Source organism: Aotus nancymaae, unplaced genomic scaffold, assembly GCF_030222135.1.
Source record: "Aotus nancymaae isolate 86718 unplaced genomic scaffold, 86718_ANA_hifiasm-v0.15.2.pri h1tg000003l, whole genome shotgun sequence".
Taxonomy (NCBI): domain Eukaryota; kingdom Metazoa; phylum Chordata; class Mammalia; order Primates; family Aotidae; genus Aotus; species Aotus nancymaae.
In genome coordinates this window covers 62,599,279-62,614,658 of record NW_026988414.1, presented here as the reverse complement: position 1 = coordinate 62,614,658, position 15,380 = coordinate 62,599,279, and the positions used below count along the sequence as shown (strand labels likewise).

The following is a 15,380-nucleotide window of genomic DNA, read 5'->3' as shown; positions in this document are numbered from 1 at the left end:
CCTCGATCCTTTCATCCTGTCTATCCTCTGTAAACAGTCAATATATTAAGCTCTCATCTATTAAGAACACTCCTTTTGAGTGTGTCATCAGTTGCTGACAAGAGCTTGGCCGATAAACATGCACTGGATTGTCATGTGATTATTTCTGCATGTCAGATGGGCTAGTGATCTGCAGACAAATATCATGTGCTTACTGCATGACAGTCACTAAGGGTATCCCTAGTGAGAGTTAGTGTGAATAAATATAATTATTTTTAAATTTTAATGATGAATATTGATTATTTTGGTACAGAAAACATTTCCTTTGTCCTAGGGTTCATATGTAGCATGCTCATAATTTAGATTGCCCTAGTTAAAATTGGTATGACATGTGCATCCTGGTTACCTTAGAGATCGTGTCTCCTAAGTAGAGAGTGCCAATTGTAGTGTGTAGGGGTGCTCAGAAATAGCATCTGTTTTTGAACTCCAGGAAGATACAGAAGTGGGGAGTTTTTTCAGGAATCATCAACTGTAGCTTCCCCTAGGTTACATGGTCATATATACCATGTTTTTTTGGGGAAATAGCTTATAATTCATCTATTATTCTCACATCCTGGAAGACTAGTAAGCCTGGAGCTTTTCATTTAAATATCATAGAATTAAGCAGTAATTTGAAAAAACAGACCTATGGATAAATATATGGTAAAATACATATTAAGTGCAGCATGTAATTACATAGGATATAATCACCTCTGTGGTTGTTATAGGCCAAACAACAGTAGAGAAGCAAGGTGTACATTAAGAACAAATGGTGTTATTCAAAGGCCTAAGACTCAGAATGCACTCAGCAAAGAAAGAGGGTCACATGCTATTCACTGCCAGAGTAGCTACAAATACATCCCTATTCCCTGAAGATTCTGCCTCTTACAATGGGAAACACCCATTGTACTTCAGTGGTACTTTAGTAAACTAGTATAGTGATAATTTTACACCCTACAGCTGTTTTAACAAATATTTTACATTTTCCTTAGTGACACCAAACTAACATATTCTTTTGATGGTATCTGTTGTGGCAAAGAGACTCTAAGGTCTTTCCTGTGGTCTCTTTCTCCTGGTGTCCAGATTGCATAATCCTGCCCCACTGAGTGTAGGCAGAACCTGTGACATGTTTTTAGCCAGCATAACTTAGGAAAGATGATAGGATTTTACTCTCTTGATTATGAATCATTATGTAAGTCTCCACCTTGCTATCTGATAACTTACCAGTTAGTTATCAGACTGGTAATAGAAGATGTCCCTTTCCCTTGCTGGTTTTAAAGAAGCAAGCTGCCATATTTTGAGAGGGCCTATGGAAAAAGCTACAGTCAAGGAACTTCAGGCAGCTCCTGGAGCTGAGAGAAGCCTCTAGCCAATAGCCAAAGCCAAAGTCCTCAGTCTTCCAGCCACAGAAAATGAATTCAGCAAACAACTTGAGTAAACTTGGAAGTGAATCCATCACCAGTCAAGCCTCCAGATGAGAACCAAGCCCTGATTGACACACTGATTGCATTCTTGCAGAGGACCCAACTATGACATTTCCTACCTTAAAGTGAGAGATCAAAAATAAATTTTGTATTAAGCTGCTGAGTTTCTTACATATCACAGAACACTACCAAACCTGCCCAATACATACGTGGTTAATAAACACTGACTGAGTGAGGACCATGAGCCAAGCATTATTCACAGTATTTAAGATGACTGCACAAGCCAGAAATCCATGCACAAAAGGGAGTTATGTAGGCAAATTCATAGGTGGTAAAAGTGGCTAAAAATATTAAATGGGTAAGATAGTTCCTTTCACATGCAGACAGGGAAAACTATTTACAATGTCTAACGACTGTTCTACTTTAGATGTGAGAACGAAACAGACTTTGAAGGAGATTTACAGAATAGTATTGAAATTTTTATCAAGTTCTATCAATTAAAGTTTGATGCCATATGTATGTATTTTTGCCATTCTGCCATCGAGGATAAGAAATTGCTATTTTTTGCCATATGAGGGTGTATATTCTTGCCACTATATCCTGTAACATCAGGCAGAGATAAAACTTCACAAAACTCAGCAATGCTAAAAGAAAATCTGTGACTTGCCTTTGTATTCACTATCCACTGGCCTACATCTCTAGAAATCTATATCCAATTTATACCAGATGGTTGGTCACAGTCTTAGGTGAAATTTTCAGCAAAATTTGAGTGTCTAAATTTTTTGAATGAAAACATTAAACACAACAGATGACACTAACGGCAGAAAGAAAAGAAGTTAAAGTAGGGGATGTACATAGCATGGGTAATTTTTTTTTAAGCGGCAGTGCTATTTGAAAACTCTTGCTAGTTCTTATGCTTTTTAGTTTTTTTCAATATCTGAGGCATTAGGGGTTTACATCAAAGTAACAAAAGAATGACTAAACTCAGATGAAGCCTTTCTGAAGCAGTAATTAATATATGAGGCCACTGACACTAGAATTAATCTTGGAAACCACTCTCAAGGTGATGGGCAAAATAAATGTGCCATGGAAGTGCCCCAGAATGCTGCACTGACATTGTTGGGTCCTATCATTGATCATCGATGATAGCAAAGAAGCAATCACTCACAAGGCAGAACTAATAATAGACTTCAAATATGGAAGGAATCTTACTTCTATGTTTGGTAACAGTCCATGTTTAGCAAATAGTTTTTTTTTTTTTTTTTTTTTTTTTTTTTTTTACTGCCCCAGAGGACAAAAGCAGCAATTCTCCAAGCTTGCTTCTCTGTCTTTCCCTGCTGCATTGCAGGCAACATTGGAGGGCAGTTAATTGACTATAATGACCAACTGTACAGGCACTGCAGACAGAAGCAACTCTGTCTGATCCAAGTACCCAAGTCAACTCAAAATTGAGGGAATACTTAGGTATAACAGGTTTGGGGATATATCCACTGTTTTTTCCAGGGGTGGTGAAGGTGCCATGGTCAACATTGGTTCAATCTTTGGGGGTCCCACTAATTAACCATTTATTTCCTTCAAAAGGGCCTCTAGCAGCCTCAAAGTATCAGTGGCAAGCTGGGGTTCCCAGATAAAGTGGATCTTTTGTTTGGTGCATCTTGCAGTTTAACCAATCTCAGCGTGAGACTGGACTCTGAGTGCTCCCTCACTCTTGAACTTTGGCTGCTGCGTTTTTGTCTTCTTGATACCTTCTGCTTTTCATTATCAGTACTTGTTGTAGATAACAAACATTTTTCCATAATAAGTAAATCATAAGCTCTAAGTAATACTCAGAGAGGAATAATACCTGTGTTTGGAATTAAAGAGTAAAATAAATAACTGTTTGGTCTATACTATAATCTCATGTTTTGTTTTGTTTTTTTCCTGGAAGCATTTTTTTGAGTTTCATGAGCATAGCTGATATCTTTGAATAAAACTCCGCCATGATCCTTCGTTCTCACAATCTGAACAGAAATGTGCTTATGTTGTGCAAATTGTATTCCTTCGATTGTATACGTCTCCAAATATTTGTCAATAATATTTTTGCTTTTAGTCATGTGGTTAAAAATGCCACCTAATAGTATACCTTTTTCCTCTGAACTTTTCTACATATTAAATCCAGTTTTGTAAAAGTATTAATATGAACGATACATATGTGATTATCTAGAGTGAATAAGATCACAGTCAATCCAGGGAAAGCATTGTGTTTGTCTAGAGATTCTTACCAGGAATAATGTAAAGAGGAAATCTGTGTGTTTATTTATGGTAATAACAATACAGCTGCCCAGCAATCAAGTTAACTTGACTGTCATCTTTATCAAGCAGTATGTTTACACAGGGGACAATCTGAGGAAGGAGAAATCTGTATTGTATATGAACATGATGAAAATGTATTCCTAAACACATTGAGCCTCTAATGTCTGAAGTAAGATGACTACTTAGAACATGATGTTTAGAAAGGTGTCAATTATACAGCACACATTTAAGACTCAGTCATTTCAACCTTTCTCCAAAATCACTTTTTCAACATTATTTATTCTAAATATAGAATACAATATTTATTTCATTGAAAAGAGATAAAATATTTTGCTATTTATAAGTGTGTGTTTAGGTATGTAGGTGGACATGTGAGTATATGTGTGTATAAATGAGTAGAATGATAATTACTTTTGGATTTAAAAAACTATTTTAACTATTTAAAATCAATTTGTCTAAAAAAGAATAAGCCAGATTTATTTTAACTAAATTAACTAGATAGCTTTTTTAAAATTAAACATTCAATCAATCATGAAAGTGTCAGAGGTCTTTAAACTAGAGAAACTCCATCTTGAATAGGGGCTGGATAAAATGAGGCTGAGACCTGCTGGGCTGCCTTCCCAGATGGTTAAGGCATTCTAAGTCACAGGATGAGATAGGAGGTCACCACAAGATACAGGTCATAAAGACCTTGCTGATAAAAACAGTTTGCAGTAAAGAAGCCAGCTAAAACCCACCAAAACCAAGATGGCCACAGAGTGACCTCTGGTCATCTTCACTGCTACACTCCCACCAGCGCCTTGACAGTTTACAAATGCCATAGCAATGGCATGAAGTTATCCTACATGGTCTAAAAAGGGGTGGCATGAATAATCCACCCCTTGTTTAGCATATCATCAAGAAATAACCCTTGTGGTTGCTCTGTCTATGGAGTAGCCATTCTTTTATTTCTTCACTTTCCTAATAGACTTGCTTTCACTTTACTCTATGGACTTGCCCTGAATTCTTTCTTTTGCAAGATCCAACAACCCTTTCTTGGGTGGGGTCTGGATCGGGACCACTTTGTTGTAACCAAAGAATTTATTTTCATTTCTTTCTAATAACTTACTTTCACTTAAAGAAGATGAAGAGAATGGAGCTTCAAAAGGCTGTTCAAAGTGCATTTGGATATAATAATTACCCTCTTCCCTGACTTCAACAAGTATACTTAGATCAACTTAGATAAACTACCAATTTTACACCATAAGCAGAAAATCAGGGGCACAAAAAAGGGAAGACTTTTTTGTTGTTATGGAGGTGAAGAATGCCAATAAGTAGAAAGAAAGTAGAGTTGGGTCTTCTCTCTGCTAAATGATTATAGGAATGAGGAAGAATTGGGCCTTAAAGCACAGGCAGAAGGACTTGAGGAATTTGCTTTTAACTGCCAAGAAAGGAGAGTTGCAGGATTTAAAAAAAAAGAAAGCTTACTAATGCTTTCCCACAGAGCTTGCCCAAGGCACAACTCTGAGACTGCCTCCATACCAATGTGAATAAAATTACTGTGATAATTTTCCCCAACATAGTTGCATTAAAAATACTACATTTCACTGAGGAAGGCAGTAAAATATATTTGTAATATACATGGGCTATGGAATGAGCTCTGGGTTCCAATTCCAGTTCTTTCTCTTTTCTATTTGTGTTCCTCAGTCATATTACTAAGCCTTTATAAGAATCATCTAAAAATGGGGCCAAACAGATATTCCTCACATGATTGATTTGAGATTTATATGAGAGAATATATGTAAAACCAACCAGCCTAGTACTGGTTAAAATGGGGGAGATGGTCCTGGTTTTATTCCATTAAAGGAATGTAAGGCTCCCACAGCAGGTTATTTTTATGAGGCTCCACTCCAGATCCAGAGCAATGAGGCTGATAACTAAAGCTTCTTAAATGGTTGTTTGACCTACCCCCTAAATGACTTAAAAAATGATAATTTCGAATTACAAATACAAACACCTGTAGCAATCTTTGCAAAGTCATTTGGGTAGCTTCATGGGATTTGGGGCAGGAAGCTGCAGGGAGCTAGAACCCAAGACTCCCCAGTTATGTCATCCAGCAATGTTGACCAAGTTCAAACAGATTGACAGCTTGCTCAAATGCCATAGTAATCCCATCAGTAGGCAGTATTCTTCTCATTTTAAACATGAAAATGTTGAGGAGCAGGATATAAAGTGGCTCTTAATGGTGGTGCTGGGATTTTACCCAGTACTTTGGATTCAGAGTCAATGGATGTTTTCTACTTTGCCCCACTGAGATCTACTCCATGGTTACAAATAACAATGTATGGTGGCCTAGTAGTGATGGTATTATATATATAATGGATCATAAATAACCAAAGTATTTTCTCCAAGACACTGCGACTATTAATAAGAGTCCCTTTGTTGTAATGATAAATAATTAATACGTAATAGCCACCAAAACCAATGAACAACAGCAACAACCATAAACTTAGAGCCATACTTTCCCAAGCGCTGCTAAAAAGAAATTTTTACTTATTTTATCCTTACGTCAATGAAAAGAAAGTTTATCTTGCTGAATTTTATGATTTATTCTTTGGATAGAAAAACTCAATTTTCCAGGTTCCTTGGTAAACTTGTGTATTACTGTTGAGATCAGTACCACTGTTAACCTTTCCTTTGCCAGCAAATAGCAATTACAGGATAACTAGAAGGTAATTCTAGGGCTTTGTGTCTTTGAATGCAGGAGTAATATGAACCATTCTAACTGTAAATATGAATTGTTTAACATACACTTTCTGCAGAGTAGAAATACATTTTAATGATTTATTTCACCTCCTTAAATGCACGATTTTCCCTTTTTTAGAATCAAGTGATTTCATAAATATAGAAAGTTTAGAACACTAGTAAGAAAAGTTGAAATAAATCAAGAAACATTTTCTTCTTTTAAACATGGCTTAAATTGAGCATAAAGCAAGATTCTCAGAAACATTGAATAATTGCATGATGACTAGATTTTTTTCTTTTTCAATGAAATAGATAAAAATATTCAGTGCTTCCATTTATAAACCATTCAAGCTGTAGTTTAAATTACCTAAATTGTCAAATAAGTGAAAATGCAAAATTCTTAAATGGAACTTTCTTCTACTTTTACTACTCGTTTCTTTCCCTTTCTCTTAAGCACTATTTATTGCATATCCTGTCTCTATATTTAGTTTCCAATCTCTGCTTTCTACATTTTATTTGTTCCACCTCTCTTTTCTTTCTTCTAAATATTTACAATGAAGCCCAAGTATATGGAATCTATTTGTTTACTCTATTTATTGTTATTCTTTGAAGATCTGTCTTCTGTCTTTATTATTTTCAGTTCTTCCCTTACTTAGTTGCTTTCATTATGACTGCACTTCACACTTTCTCTTTCCCACTCCATTAACTAAAGTTTCTCTCATAACTATCCCAACACATCTCATTCCAATATTGAGTGGTCATTGTATTATTCATTCTCACTGGTGTTAACAGAATCATGGTTCCACATGAGGTGGAGTTTGGGAAAATGAATCAACCACCCACTGCTCACTGACCTACTCCATTGATAGGTCACACTAAGACAATGATTAAATAAAACAGTATATATCTTATAAAAATTATCTTGTAAAAATTCAGTCTATAGATTTATATTTGCTCTTCTGCATAAAAACATACCCATTATTTAAGACTTGAAATTTCACTCCATGTACGTCCATAAAGACATAATGTCTTAGTGTCTACTTACTACGTACAGAAAATATATGTGTTTTTTAAGACCCCAAATAATTTGAAAGTGTTAAAAGTTCACTTTTATTCCTTATACTCCATAATAAAATGCCTAACAATTTGGTTAAGAAGCTACAACCTACAGTAGTAAAGAAACACTATTAAGCAGTAAAATAAAGAAAATTTTGGAAGTCAGGCACACAACCCAGCATGCTTTAAATCTTACTTGTTCTTTAGATCCCACGGGTGTTCACCAGACGTCTCCCTAAACAAAGAAGAAATGTGACAACAATTAAAATGTGAAAACGATGCTATTAAAATACTACTCATTTAGGTGATGCATGTTTATATTACTTAGCTAGCGGAAATGTCAAATTCCAACAAAAAGTAAAATTGTTTGTATTTTGACTTTTCCTTTCACACTTATTGTTGTAAAAAGGCAATTTAAAGTCTTCCTTTTAAAGCAACAAGAAGCAAAACATATTATGATTCTGGAAAAAGAAATGATAGTTTCCAAATATTAAATGTATTCCCTAATCAAAATTATATGTAGTAGAATAGAAATAACATATAGAACCATCAAGTGTCATTAAATAAAAAGAAACTTGTGCTAGAAAAGCCTATGAAGAATTCTTACAAAAGGGAGTATTTTTTGTACTGAAAACGTTTGTTAGGATTTTAATTTCTTGGTAAACATAAAAAAGTCCATTGAATTTCTTTAAACAACATTATAGAATTTCTATTATAGAAAGACAAAATCTCCCAGACTATACTAATAATGTTATAAAAGAAAGAAAGAGGCTGGGCATGGTGGCTCACGCCTACAATCCCAACACTTTGGGAGGCTGAGGTGGGCAGATCACAAGGTCAGGAGTTTGAGACCAAACTGGCCAACATGGTGAAAACCTGTTTCTATAAAAAATACAAAAAAATTAGCCAGGCGTGGTGGTGGGCACCTGTAGTCCCAGCTTGAATACAGGAGGCAGAGGTTGTGGTGAGCCGAGGCTGCACCACTGTACTCCATCCTGGCAACAGAGCTAGACTCCGTCTCAAAAACAACAACAACAAACCTGGAAGTTTATTATTAATATAATTTTTTATCAAGGTTGAGAAAGATACAAGTCCATGAAAGTGTTGTAGTGTTTCGAGAGTTTTATAATTTATAAGTAACTCTAAAAACTGGGCACCTATGTTGGCACTTTCTCAATGATTTCTGTTAAACTTGTTCACTTTTTTTCTTTTGGAAGAGTGGAAATGAAGAAATTAACCTGGGCTCTCTGTGAATAGCTGAGGCAAGTGGAGACATTAATTCATTTCTGTAAATTTCTAGAAATTAATAACTGATCTTGAGTTACATAAAGCTTATCAGTGGTGCTCTGCAGACATGGGAGGGAAATGGAAGTGGGAGATATTAAAGGTCCATAAATAAACTTTTGGAGCTGATGGATACGATTGTTTTCTTGAGTGTACTCAAGAGGTTCTAGGCATATACTTGTGTCTAAACTCATCAAATGATACGATTTAATGCATGCAGTATATTGTATGATAATTATACCTTAATAAACCTCTAAAAAGTGTAAGGATGTGAAATATACATTTAATGTAGAGCATGAAATGCGTGGATAAATCATTCAATAAATTAATGGGAGTTGGTATTCTTGTGATTTTTGTTTTAAAAGATTATCTGTTTGCTGTGTGAAGATTATGTTGAGGAGACAGTGATAGGAAGTGGAGGTGAAATTTTTTAAGAAGGCTTGGACCACCATATTAACAGTTGATGTAAAAGATGCTAGATGGATTTATGATACAGTTAGAAGGTACAAAGAAAAGGCTGGCTGAGGTACTGAATGTGAAGGTAAGACAAAATAAGAAACCAAGAATGATGGCCGGGTTTCTGGCTTGAACAACTGGGTGCATGTGCTGCCATCTGAGATGGTGAAGACTGAGAATATAATAAGATTTAAGTGGAATAGAAGAATTCCATTTTGGACATATTATATTTGAAATGCTTATGAGACAATCAAATGGAAATGTTCAGTTGGGTAAGGGTTTCTAGAAGCCAGAGGATAAGTCTGAGTTACACAATTAATTTTGAGACTTGCCAGCATATATCTAAGAGAGTGAGTGGCTGTCATGAAGTGTATGCAAAGGTCACTGAATGAGAATAGATAAAAGCACCCAGAGTCAGGATGCTAGATGACGTATCTACTTGGATGTGTATATCCTCTAATTAACCAGAATGAGAGTGAAAAAGAGTTCTAGGAGCCAGAAGCTAATTTTAATTATTTCTTGTGTTTTTTAGAGACTAATGCTTATGTTTAAATATTCACAGTGTAGGTATTACACAAAAATGTAATATTTTAGCAATTAGTCTAATGTGCTGCCAGTTTAACCTTTAAATTGTCTTCAAAGGTCTGTGGATGTCGAATTATTTAAGAAGTATTTTAAATCACTTCTCCTAAAGTACATCTCTTAAATAAACACATCTTTTGTGACATAAATACCTTAAAAATCAAATTAGAAATGAAGTACAGTTATATGCTGCATAACATGTTAGTCAATAATAGACTGCATATATGACAGTGGTCTCATAAGATTATAGTAAAGCTGAAAAATTCCTCTTTCCTAGTGTGTGGTAGCTGTTGTAATGTATAGCGCAATGCATTACTCGTAGCATGTACAATTATGTATGGTACATAATATTAGGTTGGTGCAAAAGTAATTGCAGTTTTTGCCATTAAAAGAAATAGCATTAATACTTGATAACAAATGACTATGTTACTGGTTCATGTATTTTCTATATTATGCTATACTTCATATTGTTATTTTAGAGTGTACTCTTTATTTAAAAAAATGTTAACTACAAAATGGTCTCAGGTGGTATTCTAAAATAAGGCATTGTTATCATAGGAGATGACAGCTTCATGTGTGTTATTGCCCTTGAAGACTTTCTAGTGGGAGAAGATGTAGATACAGAAGACAGTGATACTGATGATTCTTACCCTGTGTAGGCCTGGACTGATGGGTGTGTTTGTGTCTCAATTTTTAGTAAAAAGAAAAATTTTAAGTATGCAAAAAATTTAACAAGAAAAACATGTAGATATTAAGAATAGAAAGAAATATCTTTATACAACTATACAATGTGTGCTTTAAGCTAAGTGTTATTACAAAAGAGTCAAAAATTTCAAAAAATGTTTATGAAGTAAAAAATCTTAGCTTACAACAAGAACACATGGACACAAGGAGGGGAACATCACACACTGGGGCCTGTTGGGGAGTGCCAGTGGTTGGGGGAAGAACATTACAACAAATAGATAATGCATGTGGGGCTTAAAACCTAGATAATGGGTTGATGGGTGTAGCAAACCACCATGGCACATGTATACCTATGTAACAAACTTGCACATTCTGCACATATATCCCAGAACTTAAAGTAAAATAAAAATAGAAGTGAAAAAAATATATAAAAAGAAAAGTTAGCTTACAGTAAGCCAAGATTAATTGATTACTGAAGAAAGAAAATATTTTAAAATACATTTGCCATAGCCTAAGTGTGTACTATTCATAAAGTCTATAGTAGCATGCAGTCTTGTCCAAGTTCTTCACATTATTCACTGCTCACGTGTTGATTTACCTAGAGCAACTTCCAGTCCTGAAAGCTCCATTCATCGTAAGTGCCCTACATAGGTGTAGTATTTTTTATGTTTTGTACCATATTTTTATTGTATCTTTTCCTTGTTTAGTTATATTTAGACACACAGACACTGGCCATTGTGTTAGAGTTGCTTACAATATTCAGTACAGTAATATTCTATATAGGCTTGTAGCCTAAGAACAATAGGTTATACCACATAACCTAAGTGTGTAGTAGGCTGAACCATCTAGGATTCTGTAAGTACATTCTGTGATGTTTGCGCAGTGACAAAATTGCCTAAGGATGCATTTCTCAGAACCTATTCTTCTTGCTAAGTGATGCATGGCTGCATAGAGCTTCACTAAGATTTTCAACGAAGTCAACATAATTTGCAGAATTGAATACTCTTTCTTTGCAACATGTGCATAGAATATGGAGAAAATGTAGTATGATTTGCTGAAAGTAGCTGTAAAATCTATATTGGAATACTAAAAAATCAGTTGCTTTTACATGTTTATAGAGATCAATCGCAGAAACAGAGCAAACAATATTGGAATTATAGTGTATTGTTATACAAGGAAAATAAAATGCAGAAATTTCATGGCTGGCATGACTGGCATTTTTCAAGGTAATGCTCAGTCTGAGAATAATCCATGGTAGACTTGGTTTTGCTGGTTTCCCTTGGCTTTGAACATTAGGGGATGTTGGGAAGTCAACATCCCAGATTTTTGTTTCTTCATTTGTAAAATGGAACTTATACAAATAACTTTACAGGGTTTTGGTAGGAATAAGTGGGATAAAGTGAATACAAATGCTTTGTACAGTGTAAAGTACTATAGACTGCACAAATAACACCATCACAACAGTAAGGGAGACATCATAGCAAATGTGGCAACTGATATTACTCAAAAGAAATATTCAGTGGATTCTCAGTTAAGGGGAGGATCCAAGGCGGCTGAATAGGAGCAATTCCAGAGTGCAGTTCCCAGCAAGAACAATGCAGAGGGTGAGTGCCCACCGCATTTCCAAACAACTTTTCACTGCCCACAGACCAGGAGATTCCCAGGCTGAAGTTCATCATAGATATTGGCCTGATGCAAAAATCTTCAATAAAATACAGGCAAACTGATTGCAACAGCACATCAAAAAGCTTATCCATCACAATCAAGTAGGCTTCATTCCAGGGAGGCAAGGCTGGTTCAACATATGCAAGTCTATAAACATAATCCACCACATAAACAGAACCAAAGACAAAAATCACATGATTATCTCAATAGATGCAGAGAAGGCCTTTGACAAAATTCAACAGCCTTTATGCTAAAAACTCTCAATAAACTAGATATCGAAGGAACATATCTCAAAATAATAAAAGCTATTTACGACAAACCCACAGCCAATATCGTACTGAATGGGCAAAAACTGGAAGCATTGCTTTTGAAATCTGGCACTAGACAAGGATGCCCTCTCTCACCACTCCTATTCAATATAGTACTGGAAGTTCTAGCCATAGCAATTAGGTAAGAAAAAAAAAATAAAAGGTATTCAATTAGGAAAAGAGGAAGTCAAATTGTCTCTATTTGCAGATGACATGATTGGATATTTAGAACACCCTATCATCTCAGCCCCAAATCTCCTTAAACTGATAAGCAACTTCAGCAAAGTCTCAGGATCAAAATCAATGTGCATAAATCACGAGCATTTCTATACACTAATAACAGAAAAACAGTGAGCCAAATCATGAGCAAACTCCCATTCACAATTGCTACGAAGAGAATAAAATACCTGGGAATACAACTAACAAAGGATGTAAAGGACCTCTTCAAGGAGAACTACAAACCACTGCTCAAGGAAATAAGAGAGGACATAAACAGATGGAGAAATATTTCATGCTATGGTTAGGAAGAATCAATATTGTGAAAATGGCCATACTGCCCAAAGTAATTTATAGATTCAATGCTATCCCCATCAAGCTACCAATGACCTTCTTCACAGAACTGGAAAAAAACCACCTTAAACTTCATATGGAACCAAAAGAGAGCCCGCATAGCCAAGACAATCCTAAGCAAAAAGAACAAAGCTGACGGGATCCCGCTACCTAATTTCAAACTATCCTACAAGGCTACAGTAATCAAAGCAGCATGATACAAAAACAGAATTTTCCAAGTTGTTACCAAGCCTCAGAAATAAATATCAACTCTTCATATATTAATTAATGTTTGTTTTGCTTTTCTTTCTTTCTTTTTACTTTGTACACTTTGCTGAATATGAATTTTTGGCACACATGATAAACACAAAAGGTCTAGGACCTTCTCATGGTGGATTTCTTGGACTGAAACATGATTCTGAAATATGATTTTTCCATCATTTCCATTCTTCTACTTATACTTAGTTGCTTTCTTTTTTTAATCTTAAATTTCAACTTTGATTTTAGATACAAGGGATCCAGGTGCAAGTTTGTTACATGGGTATATTGCATCTAGGTAGTGAGTATAGTACCCAATAGGTAGCTTTTCAACTCACATTTCCCTCTCTCCCTCACCCATCTATGTCCACAGTGTCTATGGACTGTAGACTAATGTGTTTATGTCTGTGTTTATGTCCATATGTGCTCAAGATTTAGCTCCCATTTGTAAGTGAGAAAATGAGGTATTTGGTTTCCTGTTTGTGAGTTAGTTTGCTTAGGATTATGGCTTCCATCTCCACCCATGTTGCTGCAAAGGACATGATTATTTTAGTTACTTTTTAAATCTTATAATTTACTTTCTTTTCTTCTTTTCTCTATTTCCTGTGATATTGCACAGCTTTCTCATTATCTCACCTTCAGTTAAGATTAAATCATAATCATCATTTTATACCTTTTCTTTTAATAAAAATAATACAAATTTTTATTTTGATTAAAGCAATTTAATATAATCACCATTGAAATGTACAAAATATATTGAAGAAAAAAGAAGAAAACAAAAGTCATTCATAATTCTATCACTGAGAGATGACTGCTATTGACTTTTGGGTATATAGCTACCTAGTCTCTTTTCTATACATTAATATATATTTTATAAATTAATTAATGGTGTAATGTTTTCATTTTTTACTTACTTTTCCATGAGTATTTTTAAATGATGTGAATGTTTTTCTACAATGTGTTTAGGTAGTGCATAGTTATTTCAAATTTTAATTTTATAGATGAAACATAATTTGTTAGACCTGTCAAAAAGGCTATTGTTGGTTCTTTTTGTTGTTGTTGTTTTTTTGTATAAACAGCCTTGTGATAAACATCCTTCAGGCAATAGATTTGCATGAATCATGATTAATTCCTCAGGATGAATTGCTGGATGCAGTTAAGCCTGCATATTAAATTACAAAAATTGTAATATCTATTGCCAAATTACACTCCAAAAAGGTAGTAACATTTATCACTCCTACGAGCAAGATAGGAGAGTGCCAACTTCTTTAACACAGAAGCTAATTGTAGATATTATCATTTTAAAATTTTTGCCAATGTGATAAATAAAATTATATCTTTTATTGTTTTAATATATGTTTCTTTGGTTACCAGTTCTGTTGAAAAGTTTTTTTTTTTTAATTTGTATTTGTTAGTTTCTGAAATGCTCCTTCATGTATTTTTGTCTAGTTAACTATTAGAGCACATCTTCCACAATTAATTGTAATAACTTTTTAAATATTGAGGATATTGATTATAAACATAAAGTTTTGATTAAAAAGACCAATGATGACTTTAACATTTTTAGAATTAACATATGCCAAGATTCATCCTAAAACCCAAGAGAAAGTTTAACAGCTTTTTTACTTCAACTAAATGCAAAAGTGATTATAAATAGATGAATAAATTTAAGTAAAGTTTTATGGATTCATTTTTACTACCTCATTTTCATTCAAATTTGAATCAATGTTGCATTTAGTTTATTGTTGTTTAGTCCCTTGTAAATTTTTTTGGATTGTTTACATAGATATTTTTATTCATTATTCCATCAGTTATATCTTGCTTTTTCTTTCCCGTGAAAGTGTGCAAGCATTTTTCATTGCTTTATTATTTTATTACTTTATTTTTCCTTTATTACACTGAAAGAGCAAGATGGTGTGACTAAACTTTTCTTGACATTTTTTTCTAAAGAGGGAGGCTTTACTGGTATGGCTAAGATTAAGACAAGAGCCAATCTGCAGTACTATCTTTGTGGAAGGTTCTTCTATGCTCTGATAAGCTGCCCAATGCTTTGTCTTAATGTTGATGTCATTGTATAGAA

General features: G+C 34.5%; 1 protein-coding gene across 30 annotated transcripts in view; it reads right to left on the bottom strand.

The window, feature by feature from the left end:
• PTPRD (protein tyrosine phosphatase receptor type D) overlaps positions 1–15,380 on the bottom strand; it is a 1,411,192-nt gene that overhangs the window by 712,674 nt on the left and 683,138 nt on the right. For all 30 annotated transcript variants that reach the window (XM_064381700.1, XM_064381675.1, XM_064381734.1 and 27 more), the window contains exon 5: positions 7,711–7,749. The gene's annotated coding sequence lies outside the window, so the exon portion shown is untranslated. The remainder of the gene's footprint in view (positions 1–7,710; positions 7,750–15,380) is intronic.